General features: G+C 52.2%; 1 protein-coding gene across 2 annotated transcripts in view; it reads left to right on the forward strand.

The window, feature by feature from the left end:
* The first annotated feature begins 1,926 nt into the window (after positions 1-1,926).
* The window catches only part of GNG7 (G protein subunit gamma 7), a 128,109-nt gene continuing 115,491 nt past the window's right edge, over positions 1,927-14,544 (forward strand). Inside the window, exon 1 of one of the 2 annotated variants that reach the window (XM_032466073.1) lies at positions 1,927-2,023. The gene's annotated coding sequence lies outside the window, so the exon portion shown is untranslated. The remainder of the gene's footprint in view (positions 2,024-14,544) is intronic. The other variant, XM_032466071.1, reaches the window with a different exon arrangement.

Below are 14,544 nucleotides of genomic sequence, written 5' to 3' on the forward strand. Positions count from 1 at the left end.
CCCCTCCCACGGAGCCCCCGCAAGAAATCTCACAGGCCCTGCCAGACCCTGTACTTACTAGAGCCAGTGGAAGGCATCATGCAGGCACTATGAGCCCCATATTACTTGAGGGGAAAACTGCAGGGCCTCAGTTTTCCCATCTGCTAAATGGCTCAGGGCGGGATTTGCAAATTTATAAGCAAGGCTGGGACTAGGGTGAGGAGAGCAAGGTACTCTCCTGCCACCGGTGCCAAAATCTTAGACGTTCAGTTACGTTATTTTAATGCAATATTTAATGCAAAGGAAGCCATGATGAACAAAACATAAATATTTGAAATAAAGACAGGATCTGACAGGGCCAGGGGTAGGGAAAAGCAAGGGAATTTGTTTGCATAAGTGCAGAACCAGATCTTGTTTTTCTTTACAATTCTGATATTTTGTTCATCATGGATTATTTATGTATTTATTTTGAAATTTTAACCTACGGCATTAACATAGTGTTTATCTTGATAGTGAGTGCTTTTATTTGTTTTGGGACACCCCACATGCCTTGCCCCAGCCTTGCCCTAATCTGTCTTTGGGGTCACTAAGGAGACCTTGAGTGAAGTACCCTCAGCCACTTCATGCAACTGCTGCAGGAATCGCCAGTTCTTCTGACTTTTTAAGAACACCTGGAAATTTGGATTTCTTTTTGTGAAGCATCCTGATTTTTATTTTTATTAAAAAAAATTTTTTTTGGTGGGGGGGAGGTAATGAGATTTCTTTCTTGTTTGCTTGCTTAATGGAGTTTCTGGGGATTGAACGCAGGACCTCGTGCATGCTAAGCAGGACCCCTGAGCTATACCCTCCCCCAACATCCTGATTTTTAAATGTCAGCAACGCAGTTAGAATTTTTACAGGATATTGGGCCACAGCTTGTCCAGGGGCCACCAGTATGCAACCCTTATTCAAACAGTAATTCCTCCTCTGGGACTGAGCTGAGGAGTGAGATGCCATGCTGTTCCCAGGCATCTGGTTCTTTGTGCATTGCAGGAGGTGAGCAAGGGAGTTTGCTGTGGGGATGACAGCAGCCCTGGCAGGGGAGCCCAACTAGGAGGCCAGCAGCTCAGATCACAGAGTAACAGTGTTGCACAAAGTTCTTGAAGTTTCAGAATATGGTGTCTCCATCTTCCTGTGTAAGAAACTGTCCTCTCCATGACAACTGGATGATTTTGAAGACATACCAATGGTTTCCCAACATCACCATGAGAGCATGTTCAAAATGAACATTCCAGGGGTCAGGTTTTCTTCAGGATCCTGGTTCATTCGTTCTGGATGGGGGCCCAGGAATCTGCATTTCACAATCAAAGCCCAGGGGTTTAGATAGTAAGAAACCCTGAAAATTATGAGACAGGCTTGGGTGAATGACTTTGGGTTTAACCTCTCTGAGACTCAGTTTCTAACTCTGTAAAATGGGGATAATATCATTTCGCCTCCTAGCCTTATGCAGGGCGTTCAAAGAGAAGGAGTAATTATTATTGTTCTGTAGGTCAAGAGACTGATTATGAGGGCACATTCTTCCCCCGCAAGTGAGCTAGGAATTGGATTTGAACCCCCGGCCCGCCCAGGATTCGAACTCGCCAAGTGCCTCGCGCCTCCTTGACGTCACCAAGTCACCTCTGAATATCGGCTTGTCGCCCCGCCGCCGGGTCCACCACACAGTACCGATTGTACGTACTATACGTGTTAGCATAGCCCCGCCCCCCGCGCGCTCTCCCCTTACGGGTGGCCAGCAGCGGTGCCACTCAGCGCTCCTCCTCCCGGCCCCTCCCGGGCCCCGCGCCCCGCCCCCTCGCCTAGGCGCAGCCTACCCCGCTGCCTACTCTGAGCCCCACCCCCAGCCCAAGCTCCAGCCGCCGGGGCTCACGATTGGCTATACCGGCCGACAGGGCCCGCCCCCCGCGCGGCTGGCCCCGCCCCGTAGGAGGGGAGCGAGCGCTCGCGCGCCCCGCGGTGGGTTCGGCTGCGCGGCGGGGCTGAGGCGGCCGTGTTGGCCCGAGCGCAGGTAAGGGAGCGTGCGGCCGCGATTCAGGCCGAGATCCGCTGCCCCCGACTCGGGCACCGGGGGTCCAGGGTGCAGGCCGGGGAGGACGGTAGGCCTGCGTGGCTCGGGGCTGGAGGGTCCTGGAACGGCTCGGATTTGGCTACAGGCGGAGTTGGGGGTCGGGGTCTGTGAGGAGAGGGCGGCGGCCAGGGGTCCTGAATGGGCTTGGGGGTCGGGATCCGCTGAGGAGGGGCCGAAGATCCGGACTGGAGTTGAGGGTCAAGGTCTGTGAGGAGCGGCTGGGGCCGGGGATCCAGGTTAGAGTTGGGGGTGGGGGTCTGTGAGGAGGAACTGAAGCTGGGAATCCGGACTGGAGTGGGGGGTCGGGGTCTGTGAAGGGAGGGGCTGGGGCCGGGGAGTTGGGTTGGAGTTGGAGGCCGGAGCTGGGGATTGGGGGTCGAGGTTAGTTGGGGAGCCAACTGCGGAAGGAGTTGGGGGTCAGAGTCCGCTGAGGAGGAGGGGGCTGAGGCTGGGAATCCGGACTGGAGTTGGGGGCCGGGGTCCACTGAAGGAGGAGTGGGGATCCAGGCTGGAGGTGGGAGTCAGGGTCTGTTGTGGGGGTTGGGCAGGGGGTCCCGGCTGGAGGTGGGGGCTGGCACTGGAGTTGGGGATGGGGGCCTGACCTGGGGCTGGAGGTTAGCTGGGGAGGCGACTACGATAGAGTTGGGGGTCCTGCCGGCTGGGGAGGGTGATTGAGGAACTCGGGGTCAGAGTGCGCTGGCACAGGGCCTGAAAGCAGAGTTTGGGGAGAGCTGGGGGAGGCAGGTAGGGGTCAGGCCCCTTTCAGAAGGCTCTCAGGGGCTATTGGGAGAAATGGAGAGTTAGGAGTAGGGGGGTGATGAGATAGGAGTTGGGGGGTGGAGGAAGGTGGGATGGAGGCTGGTAGACCCCCCCACTCACACAGGTGTTTTGCGGGAGGGTGACTTCAGGAGGAAATGGGGGCTTGGTTAGAAGTCAGTTATGAGGATTGTGGCGGGGAATCAGCCCCCACTTCTGCTGATAATTGAGTATAGAAGGGGTCCTGAGGGAGAAACCCGTGGGCAACGCAGAGAGTTGGAGGAGACGGGTGTTGGACATACTTCACGAGGTCTGTTTCTGGGACGTCAGGTGCAAAGGGGAAAGTCTTGGGAAGCTGAGAAAGGCTCGTGTGGGTGACTGAATTTTTCAGGAATTTTTGGGCTCAGGAGCGAAGAATCAGAGTGGGAGTTTTGGGGACAAGGATGTTGAGGGACGTGGGTGGCACTTTATTTTTCCCGGGGAGCGGGGGTTGCTGGGGCTGAAAGGTGGGCGAGAGAAGACAGATGTGATGAGCCGCAGCTGAGAGCCTCCACTGTTGCTAGGAGTCAGGGAGGCCAAGGCCAGGTTCGCAAACTTGTTCAGTTATGGGCTGAAGTCTTGCACAGACTGAGAGTGTGGTGGGCCTCAGAAGGTGGGCCTGCATTCCAACCTCAGCTCTTACTGCCTGCTTGGCTGTGCTGCCTCTGGGGGTTAGTCTACTCCTCTGTAAAATGGGAATAATAAAACAGGAGCAGGTCACTCCCAGGATCGCTGCCAGGGTCAAATGAGGGGATGCGTGCACCTAGCCAGCTCCTGGCACATGCCGAGGGTACGTGCGCATTGATAATAATGTTCTAAATTAAGTTTTTTAGGGGGGAGGAAGGTGGGTGGGTACAATTGCTGGTTGTCAGGGAGGGGAGGGGAGGAGTCACTTAGAGCTTGACATCAGCCCCTCAGTCTTGGGGTGCACATGAGAATCCCTTGTGGGATTTTTAAAAAGAATCTGCAATTTTTCCCTTCATATTATAAAAAATTAGGGAAAGACAACAATAAAAAATAGAGAAATCTCCCAGGATCTGCCTGGATTCTCTTTGTCAAGGAACAAGTACATGTATTTAAGAGAAATCTTCCTGGGTCGTTCTGATTTAGGTGTACCCCAAAGGAGCCATTTGGATGTGTGCCCTGAAGGGGACCATTGAGCCACAATGATACACTCTTAAAACATACGAGCTTTACAACTTGAGTTCACTTGGTGGACCAGGGTCTTCCTCCTGGGCACTGCTGACAGACCTTGTACTGCTGGCCTGGGGGTCTGGGTCACCCTATGGGAGGCTGTCCTGGGCACCGTGGAGTGTGGAGCTGCATCCCTGGCCCCTATCCACTGGATGCTGGGAGCACCCCCATTTGTGAAGACTACAGATGTCCCCAGACAGTGCCCCCTTTTCCCAGGGGCCAGAATCACCCTCTGGTGGAGATCCCCTCTTCCAGACAAAGCTAAGTTATTTTCTGCTTGAAGGATCACATCTCTTAACAGACACACACTACTGATATAAAGTAAATAAACAACGAGGACCTACTGTACAGCACAGAGAACTATATTCAATTTCTTGTAATGAGCTATAATGGAAAAGAATCAGAAAAAAATATATATATATGTGTATGTATAACTGAGTCGCTTTGCTGTACACCTGAAACTAACATTGTAAATCAACTACACTTCAATAAGAAATAAAAATTAAAAAAAAATCACATCTCGCCTATGATCCTTAGGAAGTACAGCTATTCAGATTTGAGTTGGTTTATAAGTCATCTCGTGTTCTCATTTTGAGAGGAGAAAAAAAGAATTCACACTGCTTTTAGAATTTTAGAAATTCTGACTTCTTTCTAGGTGGGTCTTTTGTGTGGCTTTTGAACCCTTATACTGAGTTTGAATACGGGAGTAACTGATCGGTGGCAGGCACAGAAGGATGCCTGCATCTGAGATTTGTTTCCCTGGTTGTAACCTAGTGCACGAGGCTTCTGTAGAAGCTTGAGGTCTTTGGGTGATTCTTGGCCTCCTAGAAAACACCTGTGACAGATGTGACAGAAGCCGTGCACCCCTGTTCTTGTTTGCGTTTCCTGAAGCCCGGGGCCCTATGGTGTGAAGAGGGACGCAGCTGAATGTGAATTACCCCAGCACAGACGGTTCAGCTTGGTGCTTCCTGAATAGGGGCATTTTTTGGAAAACCCGGTAGCAGTGTAACAGGTACCTTCTTCTATCCAAGGTGTTACTACGGGTTTTCTCATTTGCATCTGGAAACAAACAATTGTCTTTAAGATCGTATTTCCTAGGACATTTGTGTTCTTGAAGCTCATCTGTCATTTCTTACGGGAAAGTGTGGTTGGGCCTGGCCTCCATGACTATGGAACTTTCCAGAGCTTTCTAGAGAGGACGGTTCCCTAGGACAGTTGCGTGATTGCTGGGTGTTGACACAGACTTCTCTGAGCTGCGTCTTCACTGAGCAGAGCAGACCGAGATTGATCGCCCAGGCTGCGTCTTTGTTCTGGGAAGGCTTGTCTCCGTGAAGTCTCATGTCCTTGACCACGTCAGGGTTTGCGACATTCAGTGTTCATTTTGACAGCTCTGGACCACATGTTTCCCTGCTTCTCTCGGGCTGCCCTTTGATGTGGCCCCTCACTTTCTCTTAAGGGTCTGGAGAGAAGTGTTTGCTACACATCACCCAGAAGACCTCAGAGACCAGACCGGGCCACTGAAACGGTGGGACAACTTGTCCTGAGCACTCGGGTCCACTCTCCTCCTCATCCACCCTGTGGCTTGTATCTTGTCCTGCCCGCTCTTGGGCAGGGGGGCTTGTGGGCAGCTCTGAGACTCTTCCAGAAATAGATCTGGGTCTCATTGAGAACCTTGCAAAGGGGAAAAGTCTGACTGTTCTTTATTTTTTAAATTGAGGTACAATTGCCACATCATAAAACTCCTCCATTTTGAGCACACAGTTCAGTTTTTTGTAAGTTTATCAAGTTGTGTAACCATCTCCATAAACCCGTCTCAGAACCTTCCATCACCCCAGTAAGATCCTTGATCCCCATTCACAGTCACTCTCCCACCCTCTCCCCAGCCCCTGACAGCCAGGAGCCCCCTCCCTGTGTCTGGGGACTGGCCTCTTCTGGACGTTTCACATCCATGGACTCACACGCTGTGTGTCCTTCTGTGTCTACTTCTCTCACTGAGCACCATGTTTTCAGGGTCCGTCCACGTGGGAGCGGGTGTCAGGGCATCTCTCCTGTTTGTGGCTGAGTGATGCTCCCGAGGGTGGAGGGACCATGTGTGTTTATCCACTCACCCGTCACTGGGCATCTGGGTTGCTCCCACGTTTTGGCGGTGAAGAATCAGGCTGCTGTGGAATGGCTTATTTCCTGGGCATTTGACAGCCCACTGAACTGAAGATCAGGAAGGTCGGGTGTCAGCCCTCCGGCTCTACCTCTCTCTCCTGCCACGTGTTTTCCCCCCTTGAGTTAAATGCTTCACCTTCTTGTGCACAGAGCATCCCTGCTGGCTGATCAGCCTTCACTCTCTCTGGCTCCAGTAGGTCGACTGGAATCCTCTCTACAGCTAAGATCGGTTTGTCATTTCCCTGCCACCTTCGCCATCTTGCCACTCTCTTGACAAAATAAAAATTGCTCCCTTGGCCCTGGTGGCACCGGGACTTGCCCCCCCCAACCTTGGAGTGTCCTTCACTTTGACTCCAGTAAGGGCCCCTCCCGCTCCTCCCTGCCGCCCGCCCAGCACAGACCCCCAGCTTTCCTGGATGGTGCAGTTTGCTGTCTCCTTTGTCTGAAACCTTCCTTCCTTCCTTCCTCTCCCCAACAAAGGCTGGTTGTGTGCCTATTTTAAGCCTCAGACCGGGTGCCAGGCGCCGGGAACGCCATGTGAATGAGACGCTTGTATGCGAGCAAGGGGCAATGGGGAGATTGGGGGGCCCCGGGGCCATGCTGTCCCTGGCTCAGACCTCTGAGTCGGGGTTCTCGGGGGTGGCGGAGATGGGGGCCCAGGCCTGTGTTCCGAGAGCCCCACAGGTGCCACGACAGTAAGACATCTTCCAGGAGGCAGAGGGGTGGGGATAAGTCCTCAGGGGAAGAGGCCAGAGAGCAGGATCGCCCCGAGGAGTTTGCCAGGGGACAGGTCAAGGGGGTGTGCAGAGGTGGGGTGGGTTGTTCCTTGACATCTAGGGCAGGCCCCCTGCTCCCTGCGTCACCGTGGACACTAGGGCAGGTCATTCTCTGTGCAGGCCACCCCGGGCACCGGGTGGAGAGCAGCCTCCCCGTCCCCCCCACTCTTGATGCCAGGTTGCGGCACCGAAGGAGAGAAACTGATATGTAGAAATTGCTGCTTTCTTTGGAATTTCTGAAAGTTAACCACTTGGAGATGATAAAGTACAAAAGATGACCCCTCTCTGGTGTGTGTCAGTCGAGAGTCTGCTTTTCCTGACCGTAACTGTGGATGTGCGTGTATGTCCACGTGAGCTCTCCGCCTGGGCGAGGGGCCAGGTGGATCTGGGGTGCAGATGAATTTGAAACCCGCCCGCCAGCTCTGCGTCATGACAGTTACTGCGTGTCACATCTTTTGTCCTTTGTTGTCCTGGCCCTGACCCCTGCTCTGCCTCCTCAAGAACCTCCTTAATGTGGTGGACAAAAAAGCACAGGGCAATCAAAGAAGGAAAGGATCCAGCCAAGTCCATGCAGAGCCTGTGCCGGGACTGTCGGTGAGTCCAGCCGCAGCCCCACTAGCCTTGTTCTTGCCTAACTGCCTGCCTGACTTCCTGGGGCCCCCATAACACAGCACTGCAGACTGGGTGGCTTTTAGCCGCAGGAATCTGTCTTCTCCCGGCCCTGGAGGCCAGAAGTCTGAAACCGAGGGTGTGGGCCGAGCTTCACTCCCCTCTCCGGGCTCCAGGGAAGGGTCCTTCCTGCCTCTCTCCATTTCTGGAAGGTGGAGGTTTCCAGCATTCCTTGGTGCCCCTTGGCTTATATAGACACATCACTCCAGTCTCTGCCTCTGTTGTCACGTGGCCGTTACCCTGTGTGTCCATCAAAGCAAAGCCGGGGCTGGACGGTAGTTAGAATGGTAAAACCAGACTTTACTCAGGAACTAATGCAACAGGGAAAAGAAACTTCCACGTAGAATGGGGCTCAGCCCTGGTTCCAGCGTGGACAAGCGGGGGTCAGTGGAGGGAAAGTTGCTGAGAGGAAATTTAAGGGGGATTCTGGCTAAACAGACCTCACAGGACTCCTGGTGTGCACAGGCTGGCCATCAGACATCCCTGGGGGCGGGATCAGGAGTGGTCAGACACACAGGATAGGGGTGTCTCGATCAACCAACTTAGCAGGCTTCTTGCTAAAATGGGACAGTGCAGAAACCCAAAAGTCAAGGCCCCCCTCCCTGGAAAGTTCAAGGTAACCTGAGTCTCATCTGGCCAAGGAGAGAATCTGTCATGTCTCATGTGTGTACAGGACACCCGTCGTTGGACCAGGACCACCCGACTCCAGCGTGACCTCGCTTTAACTCAGTGACACATGCAAAGGCGCCATTTCCAAGTCAGGTCCCATCCCCAGGTCCCAGGGAGGTCTCTTAGGGGAGGGAGACACACTACCTCAAAAGGGGTCACCCTCGTCAGGTGACAGTCAGCTTTTCTGGGGCTTCATGATCCTAGTTGCCAGATGGCCCTTCCCCTTTCCCCTGTGCCCTCTTTCTCTACACCAGAAAAGGAAAAATTTGCACCATCTCATAGAAAATAGGGAACTCTGGGCCTGACTCGGCCCCTGGGAGGAAGTGGGAGTTTTCAAGTCCACGGGGACAGGGACGTGGAGGAGGTCCCAGGTGACCCCGCAGCCCCGGAGAAGCTCTTGATTATTTGAGACTGGGCAGGAACACCGCCTCGGCCACCTTCCAGGTTGTGAGGATCGAACAAGCCACCTCCAGAAGGAGGCCGTGGGAATTCTAAAGCTCCATAAACATGAAGTGTTCTTGTTAGTAACGCGATGGGTTTGACCAAGGCAGGGCCTCTGCTTACTGCGCTGTGGACTCTCGGGGCAGATCATTCTCTTGCGGGGGGTGGGGGGGGGCGTCCTGGGCGCTGTGGAGTGTGGAGCAGCCTCCCCGGATCCCACCCAATAGAAACAGGATTGGAGCCTCAGGCGTAGTCTTATTTTTTTATTTTTTATTTTCAAAAAACTTTTGGTGAAGTGTAGTTGATATACAATGTTAGTTTCAGGTGTACGGCAAAGTGATTCAGTTACACATATACATACATATATATTTTTTCTTTTCAGATTCTTTTCCATTATAGGTTATTATAAGAAATCAAATATAGTTCCCTGTGCTATACAGTAGTAGGTCTTTGCTGTTTGTTTATTTTATATACAGTAACGTATGCGTCTGTTAATCCCCAACCGCTAATTTATCCTTCCCTTCCCTTTCCCCTTTGGTAGCCAGTTTGTTTTCTATGTCCATGAGTCTGTTTTTGGTTTATAAATAGAATCTGTATCATTTTTTGGGTAGATTCCACATATAAGTGATATGATATATTTGTCTTTCTCTGACTTATTTCACTTAGTATGATAATCTCTAGGTCCATCCATGTTGCTGCAGATGGCATTATTTCATTCTTTTTTATGGCTGAGTAGTATTTCATTGTATAAATGTACCACATCTTCTTTACCCAGTCATCTGTCGATGGACATTAGGCTGTCTCCATGTCTTGGCTGTTGTAAATAGTGCTGCTGTGAACATAGGGGTGCATGTGTCTTTTCAAATTAGAGTCTTCTCCAGACGTATGCCCAGGAGTGGGACTGCTGGATCATAGGATAAGTCTATTTTTAGTTTTTTAAGGAACCTCCTTACTGTTTTCTGTAATGGCTGCACCAATTTACATTCTCACCAGCAGTGCAGGAGGGCTCCCTTTTCTCCACAGCCTCTCCAGCATTTGTCATTTGTGAAATTTTTAGTGATGGCCATTCTGATGGGTGTGAGGTGGTACTTCATTGTAGTTGTGATTTGCTCTTCTCTGATAATTAGTGATGTTGAGCATCTTTTCACGTGCTTCTGGGGCATCTGGATGCCTCAGGAGGAATTCTAAATGAGTAGCTGCAGTCCAAACAGTAAAACAGGTGAAACTAATTTCATTGGTCTATTTTATGCAACCTGATACATCCCAAACATTACCCTTTCATCACATAATCACCCTGAAGAAGGGATGAATGAGCTAGTTTCCGTTGCTTCTTTCATTCAGTCTCCAGAATCTGATGTGTATTGTGCCCTCACAGACTTTCACATCTTAGAATGAGCCCCATTTCACGTGCTCAGTGCCACCCGTGGCCAGTGGCCGCCACACCGGACATGGCAGGTATAGGACGTGAACGAGAGGAATTTTAGGAGAAGATAAAACTGAAGGCCTGTGAGTGCAGCTTCACATTTGGACACATTGAGGGTCACCTTTAGAGCTACTGAAGTCTCTGCTGGTTGAAAATGCAGATTGGGAATCAGAGCTTCTCGGAAAGTCCGTTCCAGGAGGACCCTGAGATCGTCCAGTTCAGTGGTGCCGTGATTTATGGGCCAAATCCAGGCTCGTAATCTTTTTTATACGGCCCCTGAGCTAAAAAGGGTTTTTACATTTTTTAAATGGTTGAAAAAAATCAAGTGAAGCATAATATGTTGTGTCACCTGAAAATTCTGGAGCGTTCACCTTTCAGTGTCCAGAAACAAAGCCTTTTGGCATGGCACAGACCCACGTGCATCCATTCGCATGTTGCCTGTGGCGGCTCCCCTGCTGCATTCGAAACTGCGGCTCGCAAAGCAGGAAGTACCGATTCTCTGGCCCCTAGGAGAAAAAGTCTTTCAACCCCCTCGTGCAGCTTTTGTGATTTACAGATGAGGAGACTGAGGCCCAGAGGTTTCACGGGGTCATGGCAAAGCTAGGACTTGAACTTGGGGTTTCATAGCTTTTATGGCTTCATTTAAGCACCAGTTTTGGAAGAACAAACAGCACTTACCTGCCGAGGGGCTGCTCGACGCAGCCTGGTTGGGGACTCCGCAGCCTTCTGGCTGAGCAGGGGGTTAACAATCTAGGAACAAATGTGTGGAATGATTTTATTTCCCACAGCGTTGTGCCGTGCTGAAACGGGTCATTTCCTTTCCTTAGTGTCACGAGATGTAAGGGACGTGCGTCTTAGAACAGGCTCTTAGAATTGACAAACTGTGGTACCTGATAGCTCAAAATAAGTCACATTCAAAATATTAGTTATGTTTATTATAATGTTACTTAAAGACATTCAAAGGGGAAACTATGTATGAAAGTCTGTGCTCATAGCTTTTATAAAATAAACCAGAAAAAGCAGGTAAAAATGAAATAGTAGCCCGCTGAAGTAATGGTCATCCGAATGCACATTCAGACAAACCCTTTTAATGCCAGGCAATGGGGCTTTTTAAGAGTGATGTTCCAGGGTCACAGTTTGCCAGGCGGAGCGTCCCAGAGCAAGGTGGCAAGAGGCGGGTTGCTAACGCCCCCTCTCCTTGGCTGGGCGCCCAGGCCAGGCCTCTTCCTTCAACTCCCCCTGAACTTACAAGCGCCTTTGTCTTTAGGAGGAGAAACTGTCAAAGTAGTTCTTCAAGGCTGATTTTTAAATATTCGAGACAGCAGAGAGAAATGGATTTTCTTTTCCAAATTGCTACTTAATGAAATACAGAGTTTTTTCTGACTTGAATTTTCGATAGTTGGCAGCAGGAGGTGATGGGAGGAAGAGGAGCTGGGTGGGGCTCTGTGGATGCGCTGGGCATTTTTTTTATTGTCTGAAAAAATAGGCTGGCTCCTGTCTGTCTCTGTCTGTCTCATAAGAGGGTCCCAGGAGTCTCTCAGGGGCTGCGTAAAGAAAACAAAAGCACATCTGGTGATGTTCAGAAACCTCGGAGGTGTGTGCAGGTTTCAGGCGACAGAGGCCCCGGGACCAGGGTTTTGGAACCCTGGGTTCCCATCTCGCTCCATCTCTCATTTCCAAGTTGGCGAAGTCCCCTCACCTCTGGGCCCCCCACTTCCCTCGCTGTGCAGTGGGGCTTAGGCTAAGCCAATACCCGTGCCTGTCGCTCCGGGTACCACAGCTCAGCACCCCACGTGTTGTCTCTGAGAAAGACAGCTGACTGAGGTCAAAGACCTGTTTTTGTTTTTTTTGTTTTTTTTTTTTATCTTTTTACTTTGGACTAATTTCAGATGTCCAGAAAAGTCTCGGGTAGAACAGAGAGTCCTGTATGCCCCTCACCCAGCTTCTCCCCCGCCAGCATCCTGTACCCCGGGGCGGCTTCACCACACCAGGAAGTTACCACCGATGCGTTACCGTTGCTTGGATCTCACTCGCTTTCCCCTAATGTCCTTTTCTGCCCCAGGACCCCTCCAGGATATCACAGGACATAGAGCTGTCACGTCTTAGCCCCTCTGAGTGGCGACAGTTTCTTTGACTTTCGTGCCTCAACAGCTGTGAGGAGGACAGTCAGGAGTTTTGCAAGATGCCCCTCGGTCTGGGTTTGTCTGACATTTTTCTTGTCATTAGATCACAGGTGCAGGGCCTTCTTGTCACCTCCCATCGGGGGTCCCTGACACCCACGCGGCATCACCCAGATGTTAACCTTGATCACCTGTCCCTGGTAGCGTTCGCCCCCCTGCCAGGTTCTCAGAGGCCTGGATTAGTCTCCTTCCGCCTGTAATCGGCTGAGGGAGTCCCAGGGCCCCCTAGAACACCTCCGTATGTTCCCTGACCGACGCCGGATTCTCTGTCCTCTGGGCTGCAAACTTTGACTTCGGTCTCTGTTGTAAACTTTCTCCTGGTTCAGCCACACCCAACAAAGCCTGTGCTCTTGGAGATGCTTCTGGGGAGCTGGAAACTCATTGTCTTGGGGGTCGTGGCCGCAGATACTGCAGGGTGTTGGGCACGTGAGTCCCACTGGTCTCAAATCCGCACGTGGTTTGGTGATGGGTGCTGGACAGTCCCGCAGATGGTGCCTGAAATCAGAGCAGAAGCCAGCCCTGCCGGAGTGTTTGGGCCCAACTCTGCGTAGTGACCACGGCCACTTTCTGATAAAGGAGGGGGAGCCTCAGAGCCCAGGATAGGGTTTCGGCCTAGGTGACCCAAGGCTCGGAAGCTTCCCGGCAGTGCTGGTGTCCCTGTTCCCCCGCCAGGGTCCCTGCTTCCCAGAGCCGCACCCTGGGAGCCGGCTCACAGGTCCGGAGAGCACCTGGCAAAGACAGGACCGCTGGGAAGCATTTGGTGTGTCCTTCACAAGTGAAAGTGGGCAGCCCTGTGACACGCCCCGGCGGAGGGGGCGGGAGCCCCTCCGAGCCCACCCTGGGTCTCTGAATGGGACCCTTTGTTGCACTGAAGCCTTTTTCTCAGTGGCCTCTTTACTCAGCAAACAAGGGCAGGATGGTGCCCGGTGCGGGGTGGACGGGACCATCCCCGCCACATCTCCCGCAGCCCGGGGGAGGGAGCCTGCCAGTCACTGTAGTGTCTGTGGATCAATAAATCAGTTTATCACATACCAGTCATCGTCCCATTTATTTCCCACCACCCTCCTCCCGCCCATGTCTCTCTGCTCAGTGCCATGTCCTAACTCACCTCCCTGCGTCCACTTCTGCCCACCCTGATTTGTTTTGCTTTGTCATTGTGGTGAATTACACGTCATAGCATATTCACCAATTTACCTGTTCTTAAGTGCACAGCTCAGTAGCATTAAGCACATTCACGCTGTTGTGCAACCGGCCACCCCATCCATCTCCTGCCCCTTTTCATCTTGTAAATTTGACACCACCGTCCCCATTAAACACTACCTCCCGCTCCCCAGCCCCAGCGCCTGACAGCCAGGAACCCCCTCTCTGTCTCTGGATTGGCCTGTTCTGGACGTTTCACATCCAAGGAGTCACACGCTGTGTGTCCTTCTGTGTCTGCTTCTCTCACTGAGCATCGTGCTCTGAGGGTCCGTCCACGGTCATATTTTACAGCAGAACAGTAGCCCACGGTATGCACGCACCCATTGTCTCTGCACATCCATCTGTTGATGGGCGCTTGGGCTCCTTCGCCTCTGGCAGCTAGGACTCGCGCTCTGTGCGGGTCTCTGTGGCGGGTGCCTAGGAGTGGCGTGGCGGGCCGTCATCTGTTCTTAGGCCTCTAGATTGTGTTTCTCTGCCTCGTGGGGTTTTTGTCCATTTGCTGCTTCTCTCGCAGCTCAGCCCTGGGGGCTTGGAAGGATTTGAGTCCTTCTGGCTGACTCCATTCACCAGCTCCCCGCCCCCATCCTCATTCCTGAGCTTCCGTTTTTGGTTGATTGCTTGCTTTTATCTATAAAAGAGGCTCCTGCCTCAAGGGCGGTTGAGAAGACTGCACAGAACGAATGTATGGTAGCCAGCAGGGACTGAGTGTGCAGGACAAAATGGGCTTTTAAAATTTGTTCGGATGACAACATGGAGGAGTGAAAAAAGCAGAATCAAGCCCCGATAGACACAATGATGGCCCCAGAGACATCCACGTCCTGGTCCTGGGACCCGAGGACACGTCACCTCACGGGGCAGAGGGGACTCTGCAGGCAGGATTAAGTTACGGCCCCTGGGATGGGGGTGACCCTGGATTCCTGGGGGCCCTGTGTCCTCACAGGGTCCTCATCAGAGGGA

Source organism: Camelus ferus, chromosome 22, assembly GCF_009834535.1.
Source record: "Camelus ferus isolate YT-003-E chromosome 22, BCGSAC_Cfer_1.0, whole genome shotgun sequence".
NCBI classification, from domain to species: Eukaryota; Metazoa; Chordata; class Mammalia; order Artiodactyla; family Camelidae; genus Camelus; species Camelus ferus.